This window comes from Nannospalax galili, unplaced genomic scaffold (assembly GCF_000622305.1).
Source record: "Nannospalax galili isolate Female #2095 unplaced genomic scaffold, S.galili_v1.0 scaffold293, whole genome shotgun sequence".
Lineage (NCBI taxonomy): Eukaryota > Metazoa > Chordata > Mammalia > Rodentia > Spalacidae > Nannospalax > Nannospalax galili.
Genome location: NW_008337147.1, coordinates 5,061,272 through 5,067,480, shown reverse-complemented (window position 1 = coordinate 5,067,480; position 6,209 = coordinate 5,061,272). Strand labels below are relative to the sequence as shown.

General features: G+C 35.7%; 1 non-coding gene across 1 annotated transcript; it reads right to left on the bottom strand.

Annotated features, from left to right (window-relative positions):
• Positions 1-1,989: 1,989 nt before the first annotated feature.
• Positions 1,990-2,062, bottom strand: Trnav-uac. The gene has a single exon. It is a non-coding gene; the product is annotated as a tRNA-Val (tRNA).
• Between the last annotated feature and the right edge of the window lie 4,147 nt (positions 2,063-6,209).

The following is a 6,209-nucleotide window of genomic DNA, read 5'->3' as shown; positions in this document are numbered from 1 at the left end:
CTGGGGAGATGGCTCTGTGGTTAAGAGCACTGACTGCTCTTGCAGAGGACCCGGGTTCGATTCCCAGCACCCACAAGGCGGCTACGATCCGTCCTTAACTCCAGTTCCAGAGGAATCCAAAGCCCTCTTATGACCTCCGCGGCATTGCACGACAAGGGTGCACTCACATACATGCATGCAATACACTCATACACATAAAATAAAAATAATAGAGAAAATATTTTTTAAAAACGAATGTATATTTCTAGTTTATGATGGTTTGTTTTATGTGTCAACTCCATGACTAAGGAATTCCCACAAATACGGTAAATCATTGCTTCAGTTGTGTAGAGAAAGCGTTGCTGGAAGAGACTGTACATTTGAATAAATGAATAAATGCAGGTGGAGGACTGAATAGAAGAACATAGAAGAAAGGTGAATCCTCCCAATCACAATGAACTGCGACATTGTTCTTTGACACCCAGAGCTCACTCCTCGTTTTTGAGACTCTGGGCTCTTACTCTCCAAGGTTCAGCGATGAAGCTCCCTAATTCCTGTGCTTGCTTGTCCCCAGACCCTATTGCAACTATAGCATTCTTGGTGCTCCAAGTGGCAGAAGTCAGATGTTGGGACTTCTCATCCTCCTTAATTACATAAAATAATTTTCCTATTTAGTCTGTTTTTATAGAGAATCCTAATACACAATCCATACCCAAATTGAAAGGCTTACAAAGGCTGATGGGCCAATCCAAAACCATCAAGCAGATGAAAAGGCTTATGCCTTGTTGATCCTTTTATTCTCTTCAGATGATCAGTGGGTAGGATGAGAGGCACTTAACATCAGAGAGGGAAGTATGCTAAGCTCAATGTATTATCTCAAAGGTAAACCTAAATCAGAAATAGCTTCATAGACACACCAAGAAATAATATTAAACCAAATATCTGGCTTCCCTGTGTCTAGTCAAATTCACCATTATGTCATAAATTTTTGACAATTTAGGTTAATTTTTGACTCGTGATTCTACCATATATCTGTATTCTCATGCTGGGTTCAAGCCTGTGATTCTTCTGTCTTTGACAATCGAGGTGCAACAGTTACAAGGGACTGTCACACCTGGCCCATTATGTCTTTCATCAGATTATCATCATATTAAAATTCACCATTGCTACCAATCATAGCTCTAAATTCAGATAATAAAAATTATAAGAAAGATAATCACCTTTTAGATATGATAAGGCTTTACATAAGCGAATTTTTCAATATTTTGATATTGTTCTGCCTATTTCTCATGACATTGGTAGAGAAACCATTTATTCTCTTTGTGGAAGAGAATAGAAAAACTGAATTTCAGTGAATATTATAACAGGGCTTCATAAAGTACTTCTGCTTGCAATCCTTTATAACCTAAGAACATTTTCTGTAACTCTAGGTACATAGGTGTATAAAATAGATAAACAAATAAAACATTTACTCAATAAATCAAAGCTAATTTATTTTTTTAAGTTCTTTGATATATGCACAATTTTACCATTTGTTGAAGATGAAAGGAAATCTGAAAATCAAAGTGAGGGATATACTTGTCTGTTTTTGCATAAAGAATTAAATGCTGATTGCATATTTGAAACACAGAACATGGATTATCTTCTTTGAATTGATTGATACTTTGAATTTATGATCATTGATGCTGAGAATGCCAATTTACATAAATAGTACATAGTACAATTTATAAAAGATATGTTGAGGGTTGTTTCAGAAATTGTTTTTTTTAATATTTTATTTATTTATGTATTCTTATGTGTATGTGTATATTGCCTGCATGTAGGTAAGGGCACCCGTGTCGTGCAATGCCCATGGAGGACAGAAGCGGCTGTCAGATCCCCTGGAACTGGAGTTCCAGACAGTTGTTAACTGCTTTGTGAGTGTTGGGATTTGAACCCGGGACTTCTTCAAGAACATTCAGTGTTCTTAACCACTGAGCCATCTCTCCAGCCCCCAGGATAAACAAGCTATGATTCCACTGGGGCTTGAGCCCAGGACCTTCTGCATGTAAAGCAGACATGATAACCACTACACTATGGAACCATGTGCTGTTTTAAAAAATGTTACAAATTCTCTCTTAATCCCAACTCCAAATTCATTTAATAAAATTTGTCAGAAACTCAACCAGTAGTGTTTAAAATTGAGCATTCTAGCATTCTAATATAGGAGTCCTATCAGCACTCTGCAGACTCTTAATTTCTATGTTTTGGCCATTTGTAACCTTTTGTGTTTCTGTCCCTCTGTTGATTGAAGGATAATATCTGACTGGTGCAAAATAAGTTTCTTTGCTGAGTGGTGACTGGGATATTTGTCTCCAAATATGAGGATGCAAATTTTGCACATAGTAAGAAATTACATTAGCCTAGGAATATGACAGTCTTGGGATTTTCTTTAAGCTCTATGACCTCTCCAGCCATGTGTATTTGGTTATTTTCACAGTACCACACTTGAATTTCCTCCGACTAAGTAGGCTTTCAGTCAAATTAGGTAGCTGCTGATTGACCCCAAGATAAAAGTGCCACTACTGTGCCAATGGAGTATGCTGTGCTGGCCATTGATGTGATTATTTGGTCTTGAAGCTGGTGTTGGATCAGTGATTGGTGTTTTACCTTGGCACCTTCATAGTGCTCTGCAAAGCTATGAGAGCTAGCTTTCAGGGTAGTCAGTTGCAGCTCTATTTCCTCAAATCTGTGTCTGAAATATGTTCTGTCTTCAGAAGTCAGGCTCAGGGACCATCACAGAAGAGGGAGTAGAAAGATTATAAGAGCCAGAGAGGAGGTGCATGACCATATGGAAAAAGAGTCCTAAAAGCTCATGGGACCCTTCTCATATGATTCTATGACAATGGTGTCAGAATACAAAAGTCCCATGCAAACTGAATCAGACAAAACCCCAATATAGAAATGGAGAAATGAATAGCAAACCCCAAACTTAGCAGAGGAAACATTGGCAGCTGATGGGTGAGGAAGAGTTTATCTTCCTAAAACGAGCGGCTCTAGATAGGTTGGCTAGACTCAGTGGATGGACTTGCATAGGGGAACATCTGAGGTCACTGACTTGACATATTGGGCCTTAATACTGATGACACAGTATATGGGTTCCAGTAGTGGTGGAGGGTGAGGGAGTGTGCCAGTCTGGATGAGAGTACAAAGATGATTAAGATACTTTGAGCTATTCTGCATAATATACAAAAAAGGTCAATAAAAACAAATTTTTAAAGATTGAGTTTTCTACATGCAATCCAAAGATAGGCAAACTTTATACTTAATGCCAAAGAATAAAGATAGGATAACATCAAAGTTCTGTGTTTTCCATTATTAAGCCTTTATGCTTTCATAAAAATAGGCCATTTCACAAGTGCAATAAAATACTGAAGTCCGTAGCGTACAATTGTGCTGAATCTGAGTCCTAATATCTCAGGCCATGTGTGTTGGTGTTGCACGGTGTGAGTGCATGCTCAGGGCAAAGTGTTCAGAGCCATGGCTGAGGGGAAGACAGAATATAACACACGTGAGCACTGCCCTAAACACCTCAGATTTGTACACTTACTTTTAAATTAACTTTTGTTCATTGCATATCCAGAAACTTTATTGTTGCCAAATTTTTATGATCTCATTTTATTGCATGATCCCAATACGATGGCAACACATGGTTTAATTAAGAAGCTCAGCCTAGAGCTGGAGAGATGGCTCCGTTGTTAAAAGCACTGACTGCTCTTGTGGAGGACCCAGGTTCAATTCTCAGAATCCAGATGGCAACTAACAACCATCCATAACTTGAATCTGATGTCTCGGTCTGATTGTGGCAGGCATTGCACGATACAGGTGCACTTGCATACGTGCAGGCAGTACACTCATACACATAAAATAAAAATAATATTTAAAACATTTTTTTTAAAAAGGAGCTCAGTCCAACTATGGCTGCAAAACATAACTGATGACGATCAAATATCATCTAAGAATTTTGGCTCCAACTCTCATAAATCAAAATTAAATTAGCTTAAGTAAACACAAATGAAATTGTAGTTTCTCATTTAATTTTAAAGTATAGAAATAGAAGTACAGAAGGAACAAGTACAAATTAGATTAAGTAGAGCCTACTTAGGTTCTCCCCATAAATTAGGGTTTTCCTCTTAAAAAAAGAAACAAGAAAATCACAGCATCCTCCATATTTATAGTAAGAGATTCTGAAGACAAAAGAATTATTTCTTTACAGCTTGATCAAGAGTTCTGAAATAACTTAGAACAGCTCATATTTGATTCTATACCCATTCTTCAGTTGTTCACCACGTCAAATGGGCCAGTGATGGTAATGACATAGAATTTAAGTATCCTACCTGATGGTGTGTGAACAGTTTTGAAAAGGAAAATATACTCGGTAGACAAAATGAAGCAGATATTTACTACTGAATAAAATAAACTGATATAAAGTGATATAAGAGACATTTATCTTTAAAATAATGTTATTTTAGTCCTTAGAAAAATGTAGAACATAGCAATCTTTGACACTTCACACAACACCATGGGGAACAAATAGTTGTAGAACAAAAAAACATAAAGCAATACTAAAATAATTACTGCTGACAATTTTTTTGAAAAGGTTTATTTTCCAATGGATCCAAAGATATTTTACATCTGCATTGTATTATAATTCATAATACTGTGCATGTCAGAGGCATATCATCTCTTGAAAATCAGCAGCAGTTAAACAAAGACTGAAATTCCAGCTTTACTATAGTGTGTACTTAATCTATGGAGCCTCTAGAGTCATATCTGAGATGACTGTACACATACTTATTTTTCCTATATATCATCCTGTAACTGTATTAAACTTCTTATACATTTTTAGATATAACTTCTCTAATTGGTCATGGAAAATTTAAATACTATTTTGGGCTTCTAAGATCAAAAATAAGTCAACATCACAATGGATGTGCTTTTCATTCCTTTACAAAATATCTGTGATAATTCTTTTCTGGGACTTCCTCCTGTCTTACCTAATCTTGTAACCAAAGTTAATCTTATGTTTTGAGATCATTTAACACTATGTGTTCAATTTTCCTTCCTACTATGCAGTCAGTTTATCTGAACTTAGCTAGTTAGCTTCTAAGAAAACAATATAAACTACTGGGATCCTCTTTTTTTCAGCTTTTACAAGCTAAACTAAACATATCTTTAATCCTAAACTAGTTTCCATGTTTCTCCCTCATGTTCCTTCTTTGTACTTGAACCAGAATACTCTGTGTGTGTGTGTGTGTGTGTGTGTGTGTGTGTGTGTGTGTTGATAATATTACTGCTGGAAGCAGTGATTGTGGAAGAACATCAAAAGCAAGGAATTTCCCATGATAAATGGTGCAAAACCACATGTGGACTTAGATGATAACATCTGTTTGTGGTTTTGTGTGCTATTCTGGGTAAGAAGGGATCAGAAAAATCAAACTTCTTTCCTGTTTAAAAGTTAAGGAAAGTTCTTCGTTTCTCATATCATGCTGGATATATTGTTTAAATAACTATAGAGAAACTCATTTGTTCAAGAAACATTTCTGAGAGAAATGAGAAAGCAACAGTTTGAAGAACAGATCAGGTTCGCCCTGGGTTTAAAATGAGTCTGTATAAAATGCACAAAAATTAAATGAAAGCAAATGAAAAAGAATGAATAATAATTTAAAAACTTAAAAAAATTCCAGGGCTTAGAATTCCTCTTCTCAGGTATTCCTTCACTGTGGCATCTACTACCTTGAATACCTATTACACATACACACATAACTAGCCACATCAATTATAGTCTTGAGCTATAATACTTAGTACTTCAGACAATAGTTTAATATTTGTTTAGAATTTTGAAAGCATTTTAGATGTACACAAAACAGTGTTAGTTTATAGTCAAGTTTCATATTCAAGACTATGTAATGACCGCCAAGATTCTTAAACCCTGCAATGAAACTAAAAACTCAAGAAAAAGTTTGAACAATGTGAAAGCAGAAATTTGAAGGATACAATAACTAAAAATAGGTTACAAAATTAGAACAAAAATATAAGAAATTTATATTGAACCAAATACCTTTTATGGATGGATGCCTAGTTAAACTTTTGTTCAATGTAGAGATTAAGGTTTTGATGATGTTGGACCTTCAGGTGAGAAATAGAATTTGTGATCTGTAAAATTCTAAAGCCATCTTTATAGTTATTTT